Here is a 7,254-nt window from a genome sequence, read left to right on the forward strand (position 1 = left end):
TGGCAGTACATCCAACCGGCCTCACAACCGCAGACCACGTGTAACCACTCCAGCCCAGGACCTCCACATCCAGTATCTTCACCTCCAAGATTGTCTGAGACCAGCCACCCGGACAGCTGCTGCAACAATCGGTTTGCATAACCAAAGAATTTCTGCACAAACTGTCAGAAACCGTCTCAGGGAAGCTCATCTGCATGCTCATCGTCCTCATCGGGGTCTCGACCTGACTGCAGTTCATCATCGTAACCGACTTGAGTGGGCAAATGCTCACATCCGATGGCGTCTGGCACTTTGAAGAGGTGTTCTCTTCACGGATGAATCCTGGTTTTCACTGTACAGGGCAGATGGCAGACAGCGTGTATGGCGTCGTGTGGGTGAGCCGTTTGCTGATGTCAACTTTGTGGATTGAGTGACCCATGGTGGTGGTGTTGTTATGGTATGGGCAGGCGTATGTTATGGACAATGAACACAGGTGCATTAGACGTTTGGGACAACCAGAACCCTTCTTAGAGCTGGCCGTCCGGCCAAACTGAGCTCTCGGGGGGGAAGAGCCTTGGTGAGAGAGGTAAAGAAGAACCCAAAGATCACTGTGGCTGAGCTCCAGAGATGCAGTCGGGAGATGGGAGAAAGTTGTAGAAAGTCAACCATCCCTGCAGCCCTCCACCAGTCGGGGCTTTATGGCAGAGTGGCCCGACGGAAGCCTCTCCTTAGTGCAAGACACATGAAAGCCCGCATGGAGTTGTGAGATGGTGAGAAATAAGATTCTCTGGTATGATGAGATCCAGATAGAACTTTTTGGCCTTAATTCTAAGTGGTATGTGTGGAGAAAACCAGGCACTGCTCATCACCTGTCCCAACAGTGAAGCATGGTGGTGGCAGCATCATGCTGTGGGGGTGTTTTCAGCTGCAGGGACAGGATGACTGGTTGCAATCGAGGGAAAGATGAATGCGGCCAAGTACAGGGATATCCTGGACGAAAACCTTCTCCAGAGTGTTCAGGACCTCAGACTGGGCCGAAGGTTTACCTTCCAACAAGCCAATGACCCTAAGCACACAGCTAAAATAACGAAGGAGTGGCTTTACAACAACTCTGTTACTGTTCTTGAATGGCCCAGCCAGAGCCCTGACTTAAACCCAATTGAGCATCTCTGGAGAGACCTAAAAATGGCTGTCCACCAACGTTTACCATCCAACCTGACAGAACTGGAGAGGATCTGCAAGGAGGAATGGCAGAGGATCCCCAAATCCAGGTGTGAAAAACTTGTTGCATCTTTCCCAAAAAGACTCATGGCTGTATTAGATCAAAAGGGTGCTTCTACTAAATGCTGAGCAAAGGGTCTGAATACTTAGGACCATGTGATATTTCAGTTTTTCTTTTTTAATAAATCTGCAAAAATGTCAACAATTCTGTGTTTTTCTGTCAATATGGGGTGCTGTGTGTACATTAATGAGGAAAAAAAATTACTTAAATGATTTTAGCAAATGGCTGCAATATAACAAAGAGTGAAAAATTTAAGGGGGTCTGAATATTTTCCGTACCCACTGTATATATACACACACATATATATAGACAAACACACAAAATACAGGACAATACGTCAGACTGGATATCACGTTTGTGGACACTGGCCTACATACTGAATGAAGGGAGCTTTTGTAAACAATTCTTAGCACACTGCAGATAATCAGGTAATTAATAAGCTAATGTGTTGGTCTACATTCACAGTTGCTAACATGGAAAGGGACAGGCAGGATTACTACAGTTAAAGCTACCTTTAAACACTGATCTCAGACCAGTTTTGTAGTTTCTCCCCTAATATGCATCGCCACGATTTATTTCAGAGGAGCTAGTCCCAGATTAGTTGCCATCAGGCCACTTCTACCCAGAGCAGAGTAGCTATTTCAATAAACGGTGGCATTGTACCATCAGCACACTTGAAGAAATCTGTCTGCATGTTTTTCTTCTTTCTTTCCATCAGACAGAATCTCTTTGGTAACTGCTGCTGTGTTGGAGAGATGCTCTTACATTTCTGCAGCCTTGACATTTCAGTAGTGCAACTGAAGGTTTGTCTGGGCTTTTTGTTTGTCAGAGTCCTATGGGCGATATAAGCAATAAAGAAAACACAGCACACAACCACCAATGCACTAAGCATTATGTACTGCCATACATAAAGCAACAAGGCACACAATTTTACTAAAAATCATTCTAGTGACAGTGTACAAGCACCTGAGATATGTTCACTGTTTAGGAAAGGAACAGTTCTTCCAAAAAGAAAAAATTCTGTTATCATTTACTCACCCTCAAGTTGTTTCAAACCCGTATAAGTTTCTTTCTTCGTTTTAAGACACGCATACAAAAAAATTAAAAATAAAATAAGGAGGTCCCCCATACTATAAGTCAATGGCTACCGTCAACTGGTTGGTTACCAGCATTCTTCAAAATATCTTCTTTCTTTAACAGAAGACAGAAACTCATACAGGTTTGGAACAACATAAGGATGAGTAAATTATGACAGAATTTACATTTTTGGGTGAACTGTCCCTTTAAGAGTTTTGAAAAATCCTTAGCTCCAAGTTTGAGCAATAGCAATACTCATACTAAGTAAAGCATGATGTGCATATCATGATTTGTGGAAAGCTATATCATGCTTCAGAGATCTCTGTGCATTTTGTCTGCAGCTTCAGAGTGAGACGTCTCATCCATAGAGGAAGATCACAGAAAGAGATGCTAACAAATAGATCAGAGGAGAGAAACAGAGCGGCAGATCAAAGCGATCCGCTGTAAGCGTGGATGAGGATGAGTCTCCTCTGACACAAGCAGCCCAATGCGAGGATCAAAAGAACCACCAGAAGGGACATGGGCCGCCAACTACTACTGATGCCCAAGTAGTGTATTTAAATCTCTCCCTACACAAGACACCCTTTCATATTCCGTAATGACCCCATTTCACTCTTGTTTTGACTTGAGCTTGTATAAAGGATGTTGGAAACAGGATTGAGAGTCAAGAAATGGTTCTTATTCATATATTTTTTAACAATACTGGAAAGAAATTTTCATGGCGTTCAGTTTCTTTAATGTTTTTGAACTAGGGGTCGACAGATATGTGTTTTTCAGGGCCGATGCCGATACCGATTATTACAGATTAAGTAGGCCGATAACCGATATTTTGAACCGATATATATATGGTGTAAAAATTCAAATTAATGTCAAAATTAAGAATAAAAACAAAAACTGCCTTCCCTGGTGTTGGTTGAGTGTAGTACTCCCACAGTAAACTCTTTATTTTAAAGCGTTAAACTCTTTATTTTTGGCAAACAAAGGGTTTATTATTAAAATTAAAACATGGAAGAAATAGCGTATTGTGTGATTATTCTTTTAAACAAACGTTGTAATAATTGTTGTAGTAGAGTAGTCAGGGGTTAAAGCAAAAAGAAATTCAAAAATGTATGTTTATAAGCTTTTTAAAATGTCTATTAAAATCAAAATAATAAGTAGAATAAGACAAATAAGTTACCAATCATATGAAATTAGTATTAATAAAAAATCAATTTGTATTACAGAGGGTGCACAGAAGAACACAAAAGTGGCTTGTAGGTGCGTTTTCAGATGTTTAATGAGGCTCAGAGGTAATTAAATTCATTAATTAATGTGGAGATTAATGTTTTATATATACAATTTTGAATACAGAAATATTAAATGATTTAAATAACTGAAATTATACGCTAAAAATGAAACTGAAACCACCAGCAGGTGGCGGCAAGTCACTGATTTTATCACTGAATCATTCATTCAATTGATTCGTTTGAACGGCTGAATCATTCAGGAATGAAGCAAGTGACTGTCTTTATGAATGGGTAATCATGTATCATTGACTCACTAGATTCGTTCAAAAACGCATTCATGAATGAAATAGTAGGAATAGGAATGAGTAGAATTATTATTAATAGCCGCAATCCTGTGCTTGAAATTCAAGACCTGCTCTGTTCTCTGCTAATAACCCGACTGTGAATGATGCGAGTGGCGTTATGTTGTCAGTGAGAAGCTGCAGCCGTGGCGGGGAGGATTTTTGGTGAGCTGGTGTTCTGACAAATAATGCTATCTATCAGATTATGCTACCAACAAATCGTCAGAACACCGGCAGAACAACAACAATGTGCTACATGTTTCTTTTCCCCTCATTTTTTCCAATTGAAGAAAATCCGTTGTAGCGACAGAAAACTTTCATCCCTGAGTAGTATTATGTTCATCACACTGCACCACAGTAATATATTTCTGATAATTTCTTTAAGCTAACCCGAAATTATATTTTGACGGGTTGCCGCTTAATATTTACAGATACTAGTCCATATTGCGACTCTATTTAAGTGTACTGACCTACTTTTGATTAATTCATAATACAAAAATTGACAAATTTCGTGACATTCCGCGTCATACAGTAAATTTCATTTATATGACTGGATTCCGCTATTCCATCCGCGTTTTCCACATCGTGGAAATCATAGATAATATTGAGGTGTTTTGCAACTTCAGTGTAACGTTAGTGGATTGGGATCTATTGCAACTTAAGCAATGTCTGCTGCTGCCTTACCTTTGAGAGACAACTAACGCGTGATCACTGAAGCAGCTCCAGTTAGCAAGTGCTTTTGGAGTGAGTGAATTCCGCTTTGATTGGTCAGACTCGTGACTCCCAACAAATCAGATGAGCGGTGGGTGGAGACTGCTTTAGGCCACAGAGTGGTGAGTTCTGACAGGCTGCATCAGAGCCAAATAGCGCATTTCAAAATTAAGTTATTTTATCTGCGAATCGGGTTTGAAAATGACCGATAATCATAAAATGCTTAATATCGGCGCCAATAATCGGCCAGGGCAATAATCGGTAGACCCCTATTTTGAGCATCTGCATTCTACTGTTAATGTGTTTTCTGTACTGCTATTCCTATGCTGCTATTGCATTAATGCCAAATACATAGTTTTGTCTGAGCTGGGAGCTTGCAGTCTGGACTGGACGTGATGAGAGAGAAAAACATTGTCTTCACTGATTGCATACAACAAAAAAACAGTGATGTCAAATTTGCATACCAAAGACTTTTATGAACTGGTTCTTTTTAATCAATCAGCCAAAATGACTCACAAGCCATTCTTGTGGCACAAGCTATTGGTTTGAAGCTATTTGCCTTTCGCACCGCTTTAGTTCCAGAACTAAATGTACAGTACTAAACTACTGGGACGATTTTGCGCGAACTATTTCCCAGTACTATTTAAAGGATTGTATTCGCACCGACAGTGCACGTAAGACGGTCGACACACATTAACGTCATTTGTGCGCGGCGTTCAATAACGTAAACAAAGAACAACATTAACAACAGGAGGATGCTGTGATCGGAGCAGTGTTTTTGTTGTCTCGCGGGTTTCACAATAATAGACATGAAATGTCGACGTATAGGCTGCGTAAAGCGATTGAAAGAACGGGAAGGAGGACTAAGAATCTCCAACGACAACTGCCAGTGCTACATTTGTTACAAGTGCCTGCACTTCAGTGTCCGTCCAACTATCGCGGTTCTCCATACTTGCGAAATAAGTTGACACAATGTTTGCAGTATGTTTACACGGTGTTTTAAATCATGGCGGGTGAGGGCGTTTTCATACGCGTTTGGCCAATCAATAGGTCTCATGTCTACTTGCGTCACGATTAGTACCAGTTGTGCTGGCTAGACCCTGCTCCGGAGTAGGAGCTAAATTGGTTCTCGAAAAAGGCAGTCCGGTACTAAAATCGCTCCCAGTTCCGGCAGTGCGGACACGGCAAAAAGTGGGTAGTTCCACAATTAGTTCTGGTACTATGAAAAGGTTCCTGCGGTGCGAAAGGTCCTAATACTGTTAATGGAATCGATGAGGAACCAGAATCATTAAGAAGGATCATTAAGTAGAATCTAGTTGGAAAGCAAAATGATACGAACAGAACAAAAGTAACTAAACAAGCAGGTGTAGTTTTTCCACAATTCTTATCAATATTCTACAAGCGTCTATTTCTCTGCAAAATCTCAGAAGCACACGCAAATGGTCCTCTTACCTTTGAACAGTAGAAGAATTTTAGAAAGATATAGATAGATTTTTCCATAAGCAGAAAACTAGTGCACAACAAGTAAAACAAAGTAATGTGACCAACTGTAGCTTGTGATGAGCATTTTTTAAGTTTGTTATTTAATTAAGCATGTGATGACCACTGGTGTATTCAAATATTGCATTCCACATCATTGGATGAGCTTATTGGACCCTCCTACCAAAACTAAAACGGACGCACATAGTCAAATGCTGTTGGTCCAGCAATAACTGGATTGGAATGCTCTAGTGAAAACATTTAATTTGCCTTCCAAATACTAGTGAAATTCCCACTTCAGCCATTACTCATATTTTTCTTTTAAATAAACAAAGGAACCCAGTGGCTGGCCAATTTTAACATAAGCCAAGCCATCATTTGGCATGAAATCAAAAGGTCAAATGACCTCATAATACTGGAAACATCCCAGTAAAACCTTAATGTACCATTGCAATTCCATAATAATTTTGACAGCCAGCATTTGATGGGCCTGTACAGGCTATACATTACTAAAGAATAATATCTCAGAAGTCAATGACAGAGGAGAAGAAAGACGTGCCACATGCTCTGTTATTAACGCAACAGTTGTCATCATTAGTTTATGTTCTCCAGCCAGTCCGTCTATTCTTCCTCTGTAAACGGAGATGGGAGATGTCATTGAAACCACTCTTTGTTCGCGCACGCTTATATAAATATTTACAGATACTAGTCCATATTGCGACTCTATTTAAGTGTACTGACCTACTTTTGATTAATTCATAATACAAAAATTGACAAATTTCGTGACATTCCGCGTCATACAGTAAATTTCATTTATATGACTGGATTCCGCTATTCCATCCGCGTTTTCCACATCGTGGAAATCATAGATAATATTGAGGTGTTTTGCAACTTCAGTGTAACGTTAGTGGATTGGGATCTATTGCAACTTAAGCAATGTCTGCTGCTGCCTTACCTTTGAGAGACAACTAACGCGTGATCACTGAAGCAGCTCCAGTTAGCAAGTGCTTTTGGAGTGAGTGAATTCCGCTTTGATTGGTCAGACTCGTGACTCCCAACAAATCAGATGAGCGGTGGGTGGAGACTGCTTTAGGCCACAGAGTGGTGAGTTCTGACAGGCTGCATCAGAGCCAAATAGCGCATTTCAAAATTAAGTTAT

The 7,254-nt window shown here is 40.5% G+C and overlaps 1 long non-coding RNA gene across 1 annotated transcript in view; it reads left to right on the forward strand.

Annotated features, from left to right (window-relative positions):
- LOC107594865 (uncharacterized) overlaps positions 1 to 574 on the forward strand; it is a 16,086-nt gene extending 15,512 nt beyond the window's left edge. Inside the window, exon 3 of the long non-coding RNA XR_001610204.1 lies at positions 482 to 574. This is a non-coding gene — a long non-coding RNA (uncharacterized lncRNA). The remainder of the gene's footprint in view (positions 1 to 481) is intronic.
- The last annotated feature ends 6,680 nt before the right edge of the window (positions 575 to 7,254 follow it).

The sequence above is a fragment of the Sinocyclocheilus grahami genome, unplaced genomic scaffold, assembly GCF_001515645.1.
Source record: "Sinocyclocheilus grahami isolate Dianchi unplaced genomic scaffold, SAMN03320097.WGS_v1.1 scaffold192.1, whole genome shotgun sequence".
Lineage (NCBI taxonomy): Eukaryota > Metazoa > Chordata > Actinopteri > Cypriniformes > Cyprinidae > Sinocyclocheilus > Sinocyclocheilus grahami.